Raw genomic sequence first — 19,899 nt, 5'->3', positions numbered from 1 at the left:
GGTAGGGTTTCTGGATCGTTACCGACGTAGTCGGGTCTCTGGGTCTTGTCTGGCGGTGACCAGCACCCTGCTGCCGCACGCTTTCCGCTGCGGCCTGTCACACAGGTCTCTGGTCCACGTCAGCACTGCTCTTCTCTTTGGCATCAAATTCCCCTGCGATTTGGCGAGCAAGGCTTTTATATCCAGGAACTCTGTCCTGCAAGGCACCTAAGCAGGTCCGGCACAAGAACTCGCTCCCCCTGCATTTCTTCTGGTGTAAATTGGTTCGGCCTAGTTTCGTCCAGCCAGCAGATGACAGTCTTTCCTCACTAATGTCACATCATGCAGGGACATACAGGGATTCTTCAGAGGCATCATCGCCTCCTTTTACATATGTATAGGTGCTATTAAGTGCATGGAGGGTGTGTAAACAGATGCAGCAAGGGACCACATTTGGAAGAACATTTTGGAAGGGCAAAACTGGTTTAGTTACATGAGTGTGGTGAGGCGATAGGCCATTCTAAAGAACTGCTCTGAGTGAAGATGTATAAGTTTTTCTGGAGTACGTAGCGTACACCCACAAATTTAGGAATCAGAAAGGGTAAGACATCAGGAATTGACCACACCAGAATTATCCACCTTTCTTCTTCTTGATTGGAAAATAGTGTGGACATTGGTGCACCCATTGTGGCACCAAGGTTACCACCTCTACATGGATAATTACCCCACCAGCATTCACTTACAGAAGTGCTATTGCATGCAGCCATGACCGCCATTAGGGCTTTAATGCTGTACGCAGCCCCAAGTTTTCTTAAAAAATATGAGGCCTGGCTAGTTTTAGTAGAGAAAAGGGCCTGACCTAGCTGTTAGGGAGGAAGTGGATCCTGTTTACTTACAAAAGCAGTGTTTGTTACACCCATAGGAGCTTCCTCCTTCTGCTGATGAACGGAGGTCAGGACAGAGGGGAGGGGTGTCTGCGGACAGTGTTGTGCTGAGAGCAGGAGAGTACAGGGTTCCTGCCATGTGCACACCTCCACTTTCTGCAGTTTTTCTACAACTTCTAGACTTCCTTTCACTGCAGAACACCTAGATATTCTCCAGAAAAGTGAACGTGATTGTAATGTTTAAATGTGTGGTATTTGTATATATCCATTCTGAGTACATGTAATCATGTTAACTTGTGTAATATGCATACTTGTATATATTTATATATACAGTACAGACCAAAAGTTTGGACACACCTTCTCATTTAAAGATTTTTCTGTTTTTTCATGACTATGAAAATTGTACATTCACACTGAAGGCATCAAAACTATGAATTAACACATGTGGAATTATATACTTAACAAAAAAGTGTGAAACAACTGAAAACATGTCTTCTATTCTAGATTCTTCAAAGTAACCACCGTTTGCTTTGATGACTGCTTTGCACACTCTTGGCATTCTCTTAATGAGCTTCAAGAGGTAGTCACCGGAAATGGTTTTCACTTCACAGGTGTACCTGTCAGGTTTAATAAGTGGGATTTCTTGCCTTATAAATGGGGTTGGGACCATCAGTTGTGTTGTGCAGAAGTCTGGTGGATACACAGCTGATAGTCCTACTGAATAGACTGTTAGCTGCTTTTTTCTTGCCATAATACAAATTCTAAGTAAAGAAAAACGAGTGACCATCATTACTTTAAGAAATGAAGGTCAGTAAGTCCGAAAAATTGGGAAAACTTTGAAAGTTCCCCAAGTGCAGTTGCAAAAACCATCAAGCGCTACAAAGAAACTGGCTCACATGAGGACAGACCCAGGAAAGGAAGACCAAGAGTCACCTCTGCTTCTGAGGATAAGTTTATCCGAGTCACCAGCCTCAGAAATCGCAGGTTAACAGCAGCTCAGATTAGAGACCAGGTCAATGCCACACAGAGTTCTAGCAGCAGACACATCTCTTCAACAACTGTTAAGAGGAGACTTTGTGCAGCAGGCCTTCATGGTAAAATAGCTGCTAGGAAACCACTGCTAAGGACAGGCAACAAGCAGAAGAGACTTGTTTGGGCTAAAGAACACAATAAATGGACATTAGACCAGTGGAAATCTGAGCTTTGGTCTGATGAGTCCAAATTTGAGATCTTTGGTTCCAACCACCGTGTCTTTGTGCGACGCAGAAAAGGTGAACGGATGGACTCTATATGCTTGGTTCCTACCGTGAAGCATGGAGGAGGTGTGATGGTGTGGGGGTGCTTTGCTGGTGACACTGTTGGGGATTTATTCAAAATTGAAGGCATACTGAACCATGTGGAATTATATACTTAACAAAAAAAGTGTGAAACAACTGAAAATATGTCTTATATTCTAGGTTCTTCAAAGTAGCCACCTTTTGCTTTGATGACTGCTTTGCTCTTGGCAATCTCTTGATGAGCTTCAAGAGGTATATATATACACAGTGCATTGTGAAAGTATTTGGCCCCCTTGAACTTTTCTACCTTTTGCCACATTTCTGGCTTCAAGCATAAAGATATAAAATTCTAATTTGTTAGGGAAGAATCAACAACAAGTGGGACACAATCGTGAAGTGGAACAAAATTTATTGGATATTTTAAACTTTTTAAAAAAAAATAAAAACTGAAAAGTGGGGCGTGCAATATTATTCGGCCCCTTTACTTTTAGTGCAGCAAACTCACTCCAGAAGTTCAGTGAGGATCTCTGAATGATCCAATGTTGTCCTAAATGACTGGTAATGATAAATAGAATCCACCTGTGTTTAATCAAGTCTCTGTATACATGCACCTGCTCTGTGATAGTCTCAGGGTTCTGTTTTAAGTGCAGAGAGCAAACTTTTGGTCTGTACTGTATATGTATAAACACTCCTCAAAAAAATAAAGGGAACACTCAAATAACACATCCTAGATCTAAATGAATGAAATATTCTCATTGAATACTTTATTCTGTACAAAGTTGAATGTGCTGACAACAAAATCATACAAAAATCATCAATGGAAATCAAATTTATTAACCAATGGAGGCCTGGATTTGGAGTCACCTCCAAAATTAAAGTGGAAAAACACACTACAGGCTGATCCAACTTTGATGTAATGTCCTTAAAACAAGTCAAAATGAGGCTCAGTATTGTGTGTGGCCTCCCGTGCTTGTATGACCTCCCTGCAATGCATGCTGAAGGATGTTGCAGGCAGCAGATCGATCACGGCGTCTCCAGATTCTGTCACGTCTGTCACATGTGCTCAGTGTGAACCTGCTTTCATCTGTGAAGAGAACAGGGCGCCAGTGGCGACTTTGCCAATGCTGGTGTTCTATGGCAAATGCCAAGCGTCCTGCACGGTGTTGGGCTGTGAGCACAACCCCCATCTGTGGACGTCGGGCCCTCATACCACCCTCATGGAGTCGGTTTCTAACCGTTTGTGCAGACACATGCACATTTGTGGCCTGCTGGAGGTCATTTTGCTGGGCTCTGGTAGTGCTCCTCCTGTTCCTCCTTGCACAAAGGCGGAGGTAGCAGTCCTGCTGCTGGGTTGTTGCCCTCTTACGGCCCCCTCCATGTCTCCTGGTGTACTGGCCTGTCTCCTGGTAGCGCCTCCAGCCTCTGGACACTACGCTGACAGACACAGCAAACTTTCTGGCCACAGCTCGCATTGATGTGCCATCCTGTATGAGCTGTACTACCTGAGCAACTTCTGTGGGTTGTAGAGTCCGTCTCATGCTACCATGAGTGTGAAAGCACAACCAACATTCAAAAGTTACCAAAACATCAGCCAGAAAGCATTGGTACTGAGATGTGGTCTGTGGTCCCCACCTGCAGAAACACTACTTTATTGAGTGTGTCTTGATAATTGCCAATAATTTCCATCTATTGTCTATTCCATTTGCACAACAGCATGTGAAATTGATTGTCAATCAGTGTTGCTTCCCAAGTGGCCAGTTTGATTTCACAGAAGTTTGATTTACTTGGAGTTATATTCTGTTGTTTAAGTGTTCACTTTATTACTTTATTTTTTTGAGCAGTGTATATATACTGTATATACAAAGAGGAATATAGAGGCAGCACTCCAAAAAAATTCAAATATATGATGCTTTTATTGACCCATCATGTCAACATGGCAATGTTTCTTCCCTAGTAAGGGACTTTTTCAAGCGAAAAAAAAGCTTGAAAAAGTCCCTCACTAAGGACGAAACATTGCATGTTGACATGATGGGTCAATAAAAGCATCATATATTTGATTTTTTTTGGAGTGCTGCCTCTATATTCCTCTTTGTATTACTTCAGGTTTTGGTTGTACCAGAGAGGCTATGCACCTATTTTTCTCTCTCATATTGCTAGTGCTGCACCACTATTTTTAGCCTATATATACAGTTGTATCCCGGCAGAATTTTTCCTTTCTTAGCCTTGTTTCAGAGAATATGAATGATAACAAAAAACTTTTTCTCCACTCATGGTTATTGATTGGGTGAAGCCATTTATTGTCAAACTACTGTGTCTTCTCTTTATAAATCATAATGACAACCAAAAGCATCCAAATAACCCTGATCAAAAGTTAACATACCCCAGTTCTTAATACCATGTATTGCCCCCTCTAACATCAATGACATCTTGAAGCCTTTTGTGGTAGTCGTGGATGAGGTTCTTTAATTTCTCAGATGGTAAAGCTGCCCATTCTTCTAGGCAAAAAGCCTCCAGTTCCTGTAAATTCCTGGGCTGTCTAGGTGAACTGCACTCTTGAGATCTCCCCAGTGGTTCAATGATATTGAGGTCAGGAGACTGAGATGGCCACTCCAGAACCTTCACTTTGTTCTGCTGTAGCCAATGACAGGTTGACTTGGCCTTGTGTTTTGGATCGTTGTCATGTTGGAACGTCCAAGACCATCCCATGCGCAGCTTCTGGGCTGATGAGTGCAAATTTGCCTCCAGTATTTGCTGATAACGTGCTGCATTCATCTTTCCTTCAATTTCTACCAAGTTTCCTGTGCCTTTGTAGCTCACACATCCCTAAAACATCAGCAATCCACCTCTGTGCGTTACTGTAGGAATGGTGTTCCTTTCATCATAGGCTTGTTGACCTCTCTCCAAATATAACATTTATGGTTGTGGCCAAAAAGTTCAATTTTGGTTTCATCACTCCAAATTACCTTGTTCCAGAAGTTTTGAGGGGTCTAGTTTCCAAAATGGGGTCACTTGTGGGGAGTTTTAGCTGTTTCGGCATGTCACGGGCTCTGCAAATACGACATTGCATTCCCAATCTATTCCAGTCAAACGCTCCAAAAATCAAATTGTGCTCTTTTATTTCCGAGCCCTGTATTAGGCCGGTACGCAGGAGAAGGGCTTTCTCGCAGCGTCCGGCCAGGCCCTTTCCTGCTGGTCAGTAATTGTTAGCATTTAGGTTCCGTTCTAGGGATTCTAAGTGTGGTTTCTGCTCATGTGCTGCTAAGCCACACCCCTTGCGGTCATGTGCCGCTAAGCCACGCCCACTGCTGTCTGGTACAGCGTGGTTGGTAGTTCTGGGGGGCTGGGGCTGTCTCTAGTGTATTTAAGGGCTCCGTGGACTCCGCCCTGGTGCCTAGTCTATCTCTTTCTAACCTGGGGTGAGGTCTCTGGCAGTAAATGCAGTGTGTGAGAGTCGTTGTCAAGGGTTCCTGCTGAAAGCTCCCTAGTCATCCTAGCCATCAATTAGGGCTAGGGGAATGCTGTGAGCAGCACGCTCTACCGTGTCGGTTCACCGGTTGGTGTCCACGCCACGGAGGCGTCATTGCTACCGATCCAGTAAAACATGGTCCGCCATTGTATGTGTGGTCACACTGCCGCTTTTACACCCATGTGTTGGGTGCTGCAGAGATTCTCCTCCTCTTTAGGAACTTAGGTTCCAGGCCTTTCCTGGCCTGCAGCTATCTGCAGCTCTATACACCGCCATCTAGTGCTCAGGCGTTTCATGCTGCCAAATCCTTCCTGCTCTGCACAGTGGTGTCTTGCAGTGCAGAAGTTTATTAGTTTCGTTTCTGGAGTGTTGTTAACTCCCAGCATTGTACCTTATTTAGTTACTACTAGTGTGTGCACTTAACACACTGGTTCATTTCTTTCTCTGTGCTTAGCTGAACATTCCTCTGGGACTCAGCTGCTGCAGCTCCTCTGCAGTCCGGTGGACCCCGACGTGTCCTTTAAGTTTTATTTTATTTTATTAAAGGACACGCCAGCGTAGCACCCTGCCATGTGCCAAAACTACAGCTTTTGACCACATATGGGGTATCACCGTGTTCTGGAGAAATTGCATAAAAAATTATAGGGTCCGTTTCACCTATTATCCATTGTGAAAATTACAATTTCAGGGCTAAAACAACATTTTAGCGGGAAAAAAAAAAGTGATTTTCGTTCTCACATCCATATTTTAAAAAGTTCTGTGAAGCACCTATAGGTTAAAAATGCTCAACTCACCCCTAGATGAATTCTGTGATTTGTCTAGTTTCCAAAATGGGGTCACTTGTGGGGGTTTCTGCTGTTTTGGTACCTCAGGAGCTCTGCAAATGAGACATGGTGTCTGCAATCTATTCCAGAGAAATTTACACTCCTAACACCAAATGGACCTTGCCGGGCACCCAAACAGCAGTTTTTGATCACATATGGGATATTGGACTTTTGAGAGAAGTTGTGTGACAAATTATGGGGTCCATTTACTCCTATTATGCGTCGTGAAAATTTCAAACTTGGGACTAAAATAAAGTTTTATTACTGGAATAAACTTAATTTTTCATTATCACATCCAAATGTTAGAAAGTTCTGTTATTTAATTATATCAATCCATTCCAGAATTATATCCAATGGTATTGTCGTTTTATAGATGACCTCCTGTTTATCTGGACGAATACAAAGGATGATGCCATCAAATATGTGTACTACAGGGGTGTGAAAAAGTGTTTGCCCTCTTCCTGATTTTCTTATTCTTTTGAATATTTGTCACACTTTAAATGTTTCAGATCAAAAAACAATAAATATTAGACAAAGATAGCACAAGTAACCACAAAATGCAGTTTTTAAATGAAGTTCTTTATTATTAAGGGAAAAACAAATCCAAACCTACAGGGCTCCATGTGAAAAAGTGATTGCCCCTAAACCTAATAACTGGTTGGGCCGCCCTTAGCAGCAACAACTGCAATCAAGCGTTTGCGATAACTGGCAATGAGAATTTTACAACTCTCTGGAAGAAATTTGGCCATTCATCTTTGCAAAATTGTTGTAATTATGCCACATTGGAGGGTTTTCAAGCATGAACCGCCATTTTAAGGTCATGCCACAGCATCTCAGTCAGATTAAGGTCAGGACTTTGACTAGGCCACTCCAAAGTCTTAATTTTGTTTTTCTTAAGCCATTCAGAGGTGGACTTGCTGGTGTATTTTGGATCATTGTCCTGCTGCATAACCCAAGTGCGCTTCAGCTTGAGGTCACAAACAGATGGTCGGACATTCTCCTTCAGGATTTTTTGGTAAGACAGCAGAATTCATGGTTCCATTTACCACAGAAAGTCTTCCAGGTCGTGAAGAAGCAAAACAGTCCCAGACTACCACCACCATATTTTACTGTTGGTATGATGTTGCTTTTCTGAAATGCTGTGTTAGTACTACAGCAGATGTAATGGGACATACACCTTCTAAAAAGTTAAACTTTTGTCTCTTCTGTCCACAAAGTATTCTCCCAGAAGTCTTGGCGATCATCAAGATGTTTTCTGGCAAAACTGAGACGAACCTTTGTGTTCTTTTTTCTCAGCAGTGATTTTTGTCTTGGAACTCTGCCATGCATGCCATTTTGCCCAGTCTCTTTCTTAATGTGGAGTCATGAACACTGACATTACCTGAGGCAAGTGAAGCCTGCAATTCTTTGGATATTGTTGTGTTTTTTTTTTGTAATCTCTTGGATGAGTAGTTTCTGCGCTCTTGGGGTAATTTTGGTCGGCCGGCCACTCCTGGGAAGGTTCACCACTGTTCCATGTTTTCTCCATTTGTGTATAATGGCTCTCACTGTGGTTCACTGGAGTCCCAAAGCTTTAAAAATGGCTTTATAACCTTTTCCAGACTGATAGATCTCAATTACTTTGTTTCTCATTTGTTCCTGAATTTCTTTGGATTGCAGCATGATGACTAGCTTTTGAGTATCTTTTGGTCTACTTCACTTTGGCAGGAAGGTCCTATGTAAGTGATTGCTGCTACACCTGTTCTCAATCAAGAAATCAGGCCTATATGTGTCTAGCGACATTAAAGTCAGCTTCCCGAAGGCATGATAAACCATAGTTAATTTATGTTTTAAGGGGGAGGGGCAATCACTTTTTCACACAGGGCCCTGTAGGTTTGGATTTCTTTTTCCTTTAATAATAAAGACCTTTATTTAAAAACTGCATTTTTTGTTTACTTGTATTATCTTTGTCTAATATTTAAATTTCAATCCAACAGGAGAATGGAAAAAAATCTTCAGGCACCACTGTGATATTTATATTGTTCAACAACAGCAGTGGTAACGGACAATAATGGTGGTGCAAAGGCTAAAGTATGGCATCTATACAACAAGTAGAAAAATGAATAGCAGCACTCACCAAGTCCTTTGGCTAAAAAATTCTTTATTTCATAGTGTTCTGGACAATCAAATGCAGCGGTCTATCTGAGGTGCACCTCATATAGACCGCTGCATCTGATTGTCCAGAACACTATGAAATAAAGGACTTGTTAGCCAAAGGACTTAGTGAGTGCTGCTATTAATTTTTCTACTTGTTGCATAATATTTAAATGTGTTTTGTGATCTGAAACATTTAAGTGTGACAAACATGCAAAAAGAATAAGAAATCAGGAATGCGGAAAACACTTTTTCACAACACTGTATATCAATAATAATCCGCTTGAGCATTACACAATTTTTTGATAATTCAATCAACTATTTGGATATCACCTTATCAGGACGAAACCACAACAATTCCATTATAATTTCTCCCTATAGGAAACCTATGTATGGAAAATCCATAGAGAGTACAGTCATGTCATTCACCCCATATTATTAAAAATATTCCGATAGGACTGCTAATACATACAAAACGCAATTGCACACACACAACAAAGTGATTTCTGCATTTAATTTAAAAAAATCTTTTCTAGAATAAAAGACAGAAATTATACTGAATTATTCCAACAAAATTGTTGCTAATATAGACAGACAAACTTTTAGACGACAAAAAAAAACTGCAGGAAAAATATTTTTTAAATAAAAACAATAATGAAAATGTCATCACTTTTTCCACGAAATAATGTCCACAATACGGAAATATTGTTTCCATAGTCAAAAAACATCTACCCATCCTAAATCAGGATCAGGGTTGTGAACTTGAATTTTTATTATTTCTGGACAGCTTATGATACATTCACGGACAGACAATATTTTTTACGGACACCTTAAAAAAACGTAATAAATCATTATGATTATAAGTGATACATGTCTACAGCCCATAATTCTCATATGAGGACATCAGCTGCATTCACTGTAAACTGTAAAATAATGATAATTACAATCAAAATAATCTGTATAATTTAATTTTCTTCAGCTTCAAAAAAAACACTGACACCTTCAGATATTTTTATGGACAGTGCAAAAAAGTGCCTTATTTTTATGGACTGTCCTGGAATTTCTGGATGGTTGGCAACCCTGATCAGGATACTAAGTTAGCCCGAATTATTGACAACAGGAATATATGGTATGTAGCCAAAAAAGCTCCCACTTTTGGCTCAATTCTATCACTGAGTTTGTTTACTAAAGAAATAAAACAACACAAGGATACTTGGCTTTCACTAAAAGGCTTCTACAAATGTGGTCACTCCAGGTGGATTTCATGTGAACATGTACAAAAATGCACTAGTTCTTCATCTTATGCGATAGGTCAGAGCTTCAACATAAAAAAAAATATATTAACTGTAATACATCTGGGGTTATCTATCTAATTGAATGATCTGTATGTAGAATTCAGTATGTGGCCTGCACTGCTGTACCCCTTAAAAAGTGTATCAGAAGGTACATATTTGATACAGTTGATCCACAGCTTTAAACATCTCTGCAGTTTTTATGCATTTTTCGTGTGTGCACAAGGGCGACACTGCTACTCTCAAATTTGCTGTCATAGAAAGAGTGCACAGACCAGTTAGGGGTGGTAACTAGAGATGAGCGTTGTTCTACTCGAACTGTTCGCCAATCTCAAATTCGAGCTGTTTTGGGCGGTGTTCGAGCCGGTCGGCGAACACGAACAATTTGAGAAAAATTCGGCTGTTCGAGGTTATGTTCGATAACTGTTCGTGCACCAAAATCATAACTGGATTTTTTCTCAGTAATGATGAAAATTAATGTTAATACGCAGTTTGAGTGTACAGCGGGGTGGGGGGAGGGGCAGGGGATGGATCTCTGCAGGAACAATGAAGATCTCCATTTTTTTTTCTCTTTCCCGCATTTGCAGTGGGGAGGTGCAATCTGTCAGCCTATCAGCAGCGCACACACGGAGCGAAGTGCTTTTTTTCACACAAGCAAGGGCATGTGTGATTGGCAGTGTATGTCACATGTCCTTGCCCTATAAGACCAAGCCATTTTCCCCGTCGCCACCATTTTCTCACTGCTGCAGCTGCGTGTTAGACGGCACCGCTGTTGCTGTGTGCGCTATACCTTGTTAATTTCAAGCCAATTTTCGCACAAATATACAGATAGCTTGGGAGTAGGGAATAGTTGTGATTGCAGTCCTTTTAAGGACTAGGTTACAGCATTTCCTACGACTTTTATCAGGCAGGTCTGTGCTCTTAAATAGATAGATTGTGGGAGTAAAGACTAATTGTAATTGGAGTCCTTTTCAGGACTAGGTTACATCATTTCCTATCAGTTTTTGCCAGGCAGGTCTGTGCCAGTGCTGTGCAAGTTTTTTTCACAGCATTTGGCTGAATCTAGCAAAGCTAATCCTTTTTGGCCTATTGCAGAGTGTGTTAGTCAGTGGAGTAGCCTATCTGTGTTGCAAGATATACCACCTGTGTATAGAATACCAATTTTTTTACTGCACCTAGTGAAGTAAAATCTTTTGGGCATAGCATCATTCTATTAGTCCATCTATACTGACCTCCATCAGGTTGCAAACTGAATATAATTTTTTTCTGCATCTAGCTCTGAAAAAATATTTGGGCTTCTAGCGGTGTGTGGGACTTGGTCTATTAGTCCATCTATACTGACCTCCATCAGGTTGCAAATTAAAAATAATTTTTTTCTGCATCTAGCTCTGAAAAAATATTTGGGCTTCTAGCAGTGTGTGGGACTTGGTCTATTAGTCCATCTATACTGACCTCCATCAGGTTGCAAATTAAAAATAATTTTTTTCTGCATCTAGCTCTGAAAAAATATTTGGGCTTCTAGCGGTGTGTGGGACTTGGTCTATTAGTCCATCTATACTGACCTCCATCAGGTTGCAAATTAAAAATAATTTTTTTCTGCATCTAGCTCTGAAAAAATATTTGGGCTTCTAGCAGTGTGTGGGACTTGGTCTATTAGTCCATCTATACTGACCTCCATCAGGTTGCAAATTAAAAGTAATTTTTTTCTGCATCTAGCTCTGAAAAAATATTTGGGCTTCTAGCAGTGTGTGGGACTTGGTCTATTAGTCCATCTATACTGACCTCCATCAGGTTGCAAATTAAAAATAATTTTTTTCTTCATTTATCTCTGAAAAAATATTTGGGCTTCTAGCAGTGTGTGGGACTTGGTCTATTAGTCCATCTATACTGACCTCCATCAGGTTGCAAATTGAATAAAAAAAATTTCTGCATCTAGCTCTGAAAAAATATTTGGGCTTCTAGCAGTGTGTGGGACTTGGTCTATTAGTCCATCTATACTGACCTCCATCAGGTTGCAAATTGAATAAAAAAAATTTCTGCATCTAGCTCTGAAAAAATATTTGGGCTTCTAGCGGTGTGTGGGACTTGGTCTATTAGTCCATCTATACTGACCTCCATCAGGTTGCAAATTAAAAATAATTTTTTTCTGCATCTAGCTCTGAAAAAATATTTGGGCTTCTAGCAGCGTGTGGGACTTGTTCTATTAGTCCATCTATACTGACCTCCATCAGGTTGCAAATTAAAAATATTTTTTTTCTGCATCTAGCTCTGAAAAAATATTTGGGCTTCTAGCAGTGTGTGGGACTTGGTCTATTAGTCCATCTATACTGACCTCCATCAGGTTGCAAATTAAAAATAATTTTTTTCTGCATCTAGCTCTGAAAAAATATTTGGGCTTCTAGCAGCGTGTGGGACTTGTTCTATTAGTCCATCTATACTGACCTCCATCAGGTTGCAAATTAAAAATATTTTTTTTCTGCATCTAGCTCTGAAAAAATATTTGGGCTTCTAGCAGTGTGTGGGACTTGGTCTATTAGTCCATCTATACTGACCTCCATCAGGTTGCAAATTAAAAATAATTTTTTTCTGCATCTAGCTCTGAAAAAATATTTGGGCTTCTAGCGGTGTGTGGGACTTGGTCTATTAGTCCATCTATACTGACCTCCATCAGGTTGCAAATTAAAAATAATTTTTTTCTGCATCTAGCTCTGAAAAAATATTTGGGCTTCTAGCAGTGTGTGGGACTTGGTCTATTAGTCCATCTATACTGACCTCCATCAAGTTGCAAATTAAAAATAATTTTTTTCTGCATCTAGCTCTGAAAAAATATTTGGGCTTCTAGCAGTGTGTGGGACTTGGTCTATTAGTCCATCTATACTGACCTCCATCAGGTTGCAAATTAAAAATAATTTTTTTCTTCATTTATCTCTGAAAAAATATTTGGGCTTCTAGCAGCGTGTGGGACTTGTTCTATTAGTCCATCTATACTGACCTCCATCAGGTTGCAAATTAAAAATAATTTTTTTCTGCATCTAGCCCAGCCAATAGTTTTGGCCTAATACCACAGTTTGGCCACTCAGCTCTGCTCGGTTACCATCCATTGTTTTTTTGTGCAAACAACTCCAGAGTTGTGAATTAGTTAACCACCAAAATGAGTGGAAAAAGGCCTGCTGCTGGTGGAAAGGGGAATAGGCGTGTTGGGAAGGGGAAAAAAGGTTGTGTCCGTGGGGTAGGTGCAGAAGAAAGACCATCTTCCAGCCAAACTAAAATGTCTACTTCTTTTAGCGGACAATGTGATAAGATCCCTTTCTTACGGCCACGCCAATCGCTACAAATTCCAGATGAGGCACAAAAACAGCAGGTGCTTCAACGGATATCAAGTGCTCCTTTAAGTGGGCTCTCCTCCACATCAACTTCAACATCACAAATACTCCAGTCCTCAAAGGTGTCACCCAAATCGCACTTGCTTCCTCACAGCTCCCAAATCTCCAGCTGCCCGTCTGAGTATGAGGTAGAACAGATGGTTGAGTCTGCAGAGCTGTTTACTCATACTATAGCCTGGGAATCAGAGGTCGACTCCAGCGCTTCTGTGAATCCAGACGAGGAAATGATCTGCACTGATGCCCAGAATCTTTATGAGTCGGATCCAGGACCAGACGCAGAAGGTTCTGACCATAATGTAGACCCTCATTCCCAAACTGTAACTCCTGTTGGTGGAGACAATGAGGAAGACGATGATAAGACTCAAATACCTGATTGGAGCGACAACTTTAGTTTTTTGTCAGGGCAGGAACAGGTTGGCTCTGAGGACGACGGGTGTGATAATGCACAGGGTGATGATGATGAGGTCGGAGATCCCACTTACTGTCAACCCACAGTCAGCCAAGAGATGAGGTCAGCAGAGGAGGTGGAGGAAGATGCTAGTGACGACGAGGTCAGGTTGCGCCTTCCTGGACAGAGACGTAGTACTGGAAGCACGTCAACAACTGCATCCTCAAACACAACTCTGCCTCTCACCACAAGTCGTGGTGGCTCTTCAGGTCGCATGGGTGCTAAGCCTTGCATAGCCTGGGCATTTTTTCAGATCGATAAAGATGACCCAACTCGTGTTATCTGTAACATTTGTCAGCAAAAGCTAAGTAGAGGCCAAAAAATACATAGTTTGAGTACTTCATGCATGAACCGGCACATGGACATGAAGCATAAGTTGCAGTGGGAAGCTCAGTGTGCTACAATGCGGCCTAGCCGGCCGGGCCAATCACCGTCTGCCATATCTTGTGCATCCGCGGCCTCTTCATCCTCTGTGACTGGGGGGACAGCAGTCACACCTGTTTTGGGGCGCAGACCTGCCACCTCTTTACCCGCAACAGCCAGCGTGATTGGCAGGTCATCATTTTCTTTGGAGATGGTAACACCAGCTGGTGTTGAGCGCTGTCCGACATCGATAGCACCACCTTTGGATCAAGGCAACCTAACATGTCCGCCTGCATCTTCCTCACAGACCGGCAGTTTGCCGGGGACACCCTTATCAACCCCGTCTAAGCATAATAGCCAGCCCTCGGTCCCTCAGATGTGGACAAGTAAAAGACCATTTCCTCCTAGCCATGAGAAAGCTAAGAGGTTGAATTTCACCATCTGCAAGCTCTTGGCTACAGAAATGCTGCCTTTCCGCCTGGTGGACACAGAGGATTTTCGAGACCTTATGTCCGTCGCAGTGCCCCAGTACCAGATGCCCAGTCGGCACTACTTCTCAAAGAAAGGTGTGCCTGCGCTCCACCAGCATGTCGCACACAACATCACCGCTTCTTTGAGAAACTCTGTGTGTGACAGGGTGCATTTCACCACAGACACTTGGACGAGTAGGCATGGACAGGGGCGTTACATGTCGCTGACTGGGCACTGGGTAACTATGGTGACAGCAGGACAAGGGGCTGCTGTCCAAGTCTTGCCGTCCCCACGAGTTGTGCGTCAATCCTCTTTATGTCAAAGTTCCTCCACTGCTTCTGCCTCCTCAACCTCCTCTCGGTCTTCCACCTGCACCCAAAGCCTGTCTGGTCATGCCACAAGCTTTCTAACTGCGCAGAAGGGATCCTGCACACCTCCTTACTATGCTGGCAGTAGGGCTCAACGTCATCAGGCGGTTTTTACATTGAAATGTCTGGGAAATGTGAGTCACACAGCTGAGGAGTTGTGGTCAGCTCTGGAGAACCAATTTCATGAATGGTTGTCTCCACTGGACCTGAAACCAGGGAAGGCCGTGTGCGACAATGCTGCAAACCTGGGTGCGGCCCTTCGCCGGGGCAATGTCACACACGTGCCTTGTATGGCTCACGTGTTGAACCTGGTTGTCCAGCAATTTTTAGCCCACTATCCCAGACTAGATGGCCTTCTGCAGAGGGCACGGTCGCTGTGTGCTCACTTCCGCCGTTCGCATCCCGCAGCTCAGCGACTTACATCTCTACAGAAGTCGTTGGGCCTGCCACTTCACCGGCTAAAATGCGATGTGCCTACCCGGTGGAATTCAACTCTGCACATGTTGCAGCGACTGTGGCAGCACCGACAAGCCCTGGTGCAATACGTTCTGACGTATAGCCTGGGCCAACGAGATTCAGAGGTGGGGCAAATCACGCTGGAGGAGTGGTCTCAGATCAGGAACCTATGCACCCTTCTGCACAGTTTTGAAATGGCGACGAAGATGTTTAGTGCTGACGATGCCATTATCAGCATGACTATTCCGGTGATTTACATGCTGGAGCACATGTTAAACAGAATTCGGAGTCAGGTGGTGGCACAAGAGGAGGTGGAGGAAGTAGAGGAGGAGGAGTTGTATGCGGAAGGGCTAACATCTGCAAGGTCCAGACGGTCGGCAGCACCAAGGCGGCAGGCATGTGAGGGTGGGGGAGATGGTTTTACCAGGGCGCATGGTAGCAGCCAAACTAGTGAGGAAGGTGCAGGAGCCCAGGAAGAAGTGGAGGACGAACTGATGGAAGACTCATCAGATGAGGGAGACCTTGATCACATTTCTGTTGTGCGAGGTTGGGGGGAGAGGACAGAGGAAGGAAGCATGATTGTTACCTCGCCACCAACACAACAGGGACTTGGTGCTCCTGGATGCGCAACACACATGAGTGCCTTCTTGCTGCACTACCTGCAACATGACCCTCGAATTGTGAGAATTAGAAATAATCCTGACTACTGGGTTGCCACACTGTTAGATCCCCGGTACAAAAGTAAATTTGCAGAAATTATTCCTGCCATAGAAAGGGATGCACGCATGCAGGAGTATCAGCAGAGACTGTTGCAGAATCTTACATGTGCTTTTCCACAAAATACCAGTGGTGCACGTAGTGAATCTCACAGTTCCAACTTGCCAACCGTGGGACCGTCAAGTGTTCAGCACTCAAACCGTAACAGAACCACAGTATCTGCTGGTAACATCAATTTTGCGGAATCATTTCACCACTTTTTTAGCCCATCCTTTGCAAGGCCACAGGAGACAAGAAGTCTGACACATAGTCAACGCCTAGAGACGATGGTACAGGAGTATCTCCAAGTAAACATTGAAGCCACGACTGTGTCACTGGACCCTTGCTCTTTTTGGGCTTCCAATCTGGATAAATGGCCGGAGCTAGCCACTTACGCCTTGGAGATCTTGTCATGCCCCGCAGCCAGCGTTCTGTCTGAACGTGTGTTCAGCGCTGCTGGTGGTGTGCTGACAGATAAGCGCACGCGGCTCTCCACTGATAATGTAGACAGACTCACGTTCATAAAGATGAACAAATCATGGATCCGAAACGACTTTTCTACCCCTGTGTCATCCTGGGGAGAGTAAAAGCTTGATGATTGGTTAAAATCACCCTACCAACCGTTTTAAGCTTTCAAATTACTAATCATGTTTATCTGTATCTTGACTGGAAAATAATTTGGGCTTTGTAGCAGTGTGCAGCACTGATCCTATTAGGCCATCTATAATAAGCTTCACCAGATTTAAAATTAAAAATATTTTTTAGCTGCATCTAGCCCGGAAAATAATTTTGGGGCTCCGAGATGCGCAAGACACATAAGTGCCTTCTTGCTGCACTACCTGCAGCATGACCCTCATATTGTCAGAATTCGAAGTAATCATGACTACTGGGTTGCCACACTCTTAGATCCCCCAAACTTTTCGATCAACCTTTTCATTTTAATAAAGACCAAAAAAATGGTCATTTTTGAAATTATAAGCATTAGCAGGTTGTTAGAAACTGAAATCAAACAGTTTTCAACTCAAAACTTTATTCTAGGTGATGTTACATTTTCACATAGGACCCCTTGTTCGAAAGGAGCTTCTGAACTCTCTCGTCCATTGAATTTGTCAGGTTTTGGATGGTTTCTGCTTCAATTGTTTTGCATGAGGACAGAATACCCTCCCAGAGCTGTTGCTTAGATGTGAACTGCCTCCCACCATCATAGACACTCCTTTTAATGATGCTCCAAAGGTTCTGAATGGGGTAGAGGTCAGGGGAGCATGGGGGTCACACCATAAGTTTGTCCCCTTTTATGCCCATATCAGCCAGAGATGCAGATGTTTTATGTGCAGCATGAGATGGTGCATTATCATGCAGAAAAATGATCTTGCTGTGAAATACACGGTTCTTCTTCTTGAACCATGGCAGGAAGTGCTGTTTGAGAAAATCCACATACATTATGGAGTTCATCTTTAGCGCCTTCAGGGATCCTAAAGGGGCCGACAATCTCTCTCCCCATGATTCCAGCCCAAAACATTACTCCACCTCCTCCTTGTTGGCGCTGTAGCCGTGTTTGCGTGGGGTGTCCATCAACCAGCCATCCTCCACTCCATTCATCTGGACCATCGAGCGCTGCACGGCACTCATCCGTGAACAAAACAGTTTTGAAATCAGTCTTCATGTAATGTTTGGCCCACTGGAGCCGTTTCTGCTTGTGTGAAGTGGATAGAGGAGGTCGACAGGATGGCATATGCACAGCTGCAAACCTCTGAAGGACCCTGCATCTTGTTGTTCGGGGGACGTTGGAGGCACAAGCAGCTTCAAAAACTTGTCTGCTGCTATGACAAGGCTTTTTTGCCGCTGCTGTTTCAACCTGACGTAATTGCCTGTAGGAAAGAGTCCTCAATTTGCCCTTATCAGCACGCACACGTGTGTACTGTGAATCAGCTACATACTTCTTGATTGCCAAGACACTTCATCCTGATCATCGCACAATGTTGATTGTAGTCATGCCTTGACCTAAACACTCCACAATTTGTTGCTTCTCAGCAGCCGACACATCCTTTTTCTTTCCCATTTTGGCAGAAAATGTAGGCTGCTTAATAATGTGAGAGAGCCTTCTTAAGTAGTCTTGCCTTTCATTGGACACACCTGCCAAACTAATTAGCACAGGTGTCTGCAATTGCTTACAGTGATATAAAGAGCCCTGACACACATCACCATCAATGAGTTTAACTGACAAACAAACAAATTCTTCCCTTATCACTCCTAAACACTTTTTGCATAATAATTTGGAACGCGGTGTACATGTGCTTTTCCACAAAACACCAGTGGTTCACGTAGTGAATCTTACAGTTCTAACTTGCCAACCGTGGTCTGTATGGAATTGTTCAATAAAGGGCCCAAAATTAAGATAACATAGATGGGAGAGGTCTCTATGAATAGGAATTCCTAAGTATTTGATACCCTGTGAGGGCCAGGCAAAGGGAAAGTTGGACTGGATGGAATCCTATATGGATTTAGGGAGGGAGACATCGAGGGCCTCAGACTTCGCTGCATTGATTTTAAAATTTTACCATGTAACAAAGTGATCTATTTCAGCCATAACAGCAGGGATGGATATATGTGATTGAGTGATATATACTAGGACATCATCAGCAAATAGAGAGCACTTGTACTCGGTGCCTCCCACCTCAATCCACCTAATATTGGGGTTATGGCGAATTGATGAGAGCAGGTGCTCCGTCACTAGGATGTATAAGAGAGGGGACAGAGGACATCCCTGCCTTGTCCCATTGGTGATTGTGAAAGGTGATGAAAATGTTCTGACGCACCCCCTGGGCCTTGGGACACCCGGAGCCGGACACTTTTTGGTGGATGCTGGTGGTTGTAGTCTTCGTGGCGGCGATCCGGTTCCGTGGCTCAGGGCGGTCAAACCAGTGGCGGAACTATTTATGTGGTTTTGATGTTTAAATGTCCGACTACGCCACCCGTGGATTGCGGTCAGAGTGAACCGCCGCTACAGGGCAGACCGCTAAGGCTGGTGTTGTGGGTGCAGCAGAGCGTAGCATAACTCTCCACGGGAGGAGTATAGCCTCAGGGCAGTGTATGCGGAGGATGGGGGTGATGGTGCAGGGCAGCAGCAGTAACGACACGGAGTCAGTGATGCAGTTCAGGGCCTTTACTCACAGTTCTTATTATCCAGACCACGTCTGCAGGTAACGGCTGCCCACGTCGTACTGTGCTCACCAGGTGAGGGGCTCAGACAACTCCCAGATAACTTTGGAGCGCTTCACAGGACCCCCTTTGTGTGTCCTTTGTCTGGCCTTTCTTACCAACACTTCTGTCCGGCTGCCTCGGGCCTCCTCTTGGTAAACTTGGCGCCAGTTTCCCTGACCCTATGTGGTGCCTTCCTAGCGGGTGGAGCAAGGGGCTGCGCCAAATAAAATGTCAGAGCCTCCGGTTTCTAGCTGAGGGTCGTTTCCTGCCTCCACTAGTTCGGGGACCGGTCTCCCCCTTTGGCCTGACCCCTCCACGCAGGTGGATTCGGGCGTGCGGTGGCGACTCGCCCGTCCGCACCCCTGGGATCCCTTCATTCCTCGTTCCTGGAGCCTTCTCCGCTCCTCTTCCTTCCTTCTCCCTCTTGCAGGCCTGGGCCTCTGTTACTAGGCCCGCCTCCGGAGCAGAGCTCATGCAGAGCCCCTGCTCCCTGCCACTTCTGCTCAGACTTCTCTGCACTGAGCTAAGATGGTGCCCACCTTTTATACTCCCTTCTCAATGCACCCAGGAACTGCTTCCTCCCTGCTCCTGCACTGCA

Source organism: Phyllobates terribilis, unplaced genomic scaffold (genome assembly GCF_046119375.1).
Source record: "Phyllobates terribilis strain yellow unplaced genomic scaffold, ASM4611937v1 Scaffold_4__5_contigs__length_816908805, whole genome shotgun sequence".
Classification (NCBI taxonomy): Eukaryota; Metazoa; Chordata; class Amphibia; order Anura; family Dendrobatidae; genus Phyllobates; species Phyllobates terribilis.
Note: the sequence above shows the minus strand (reverse complement) of the source record.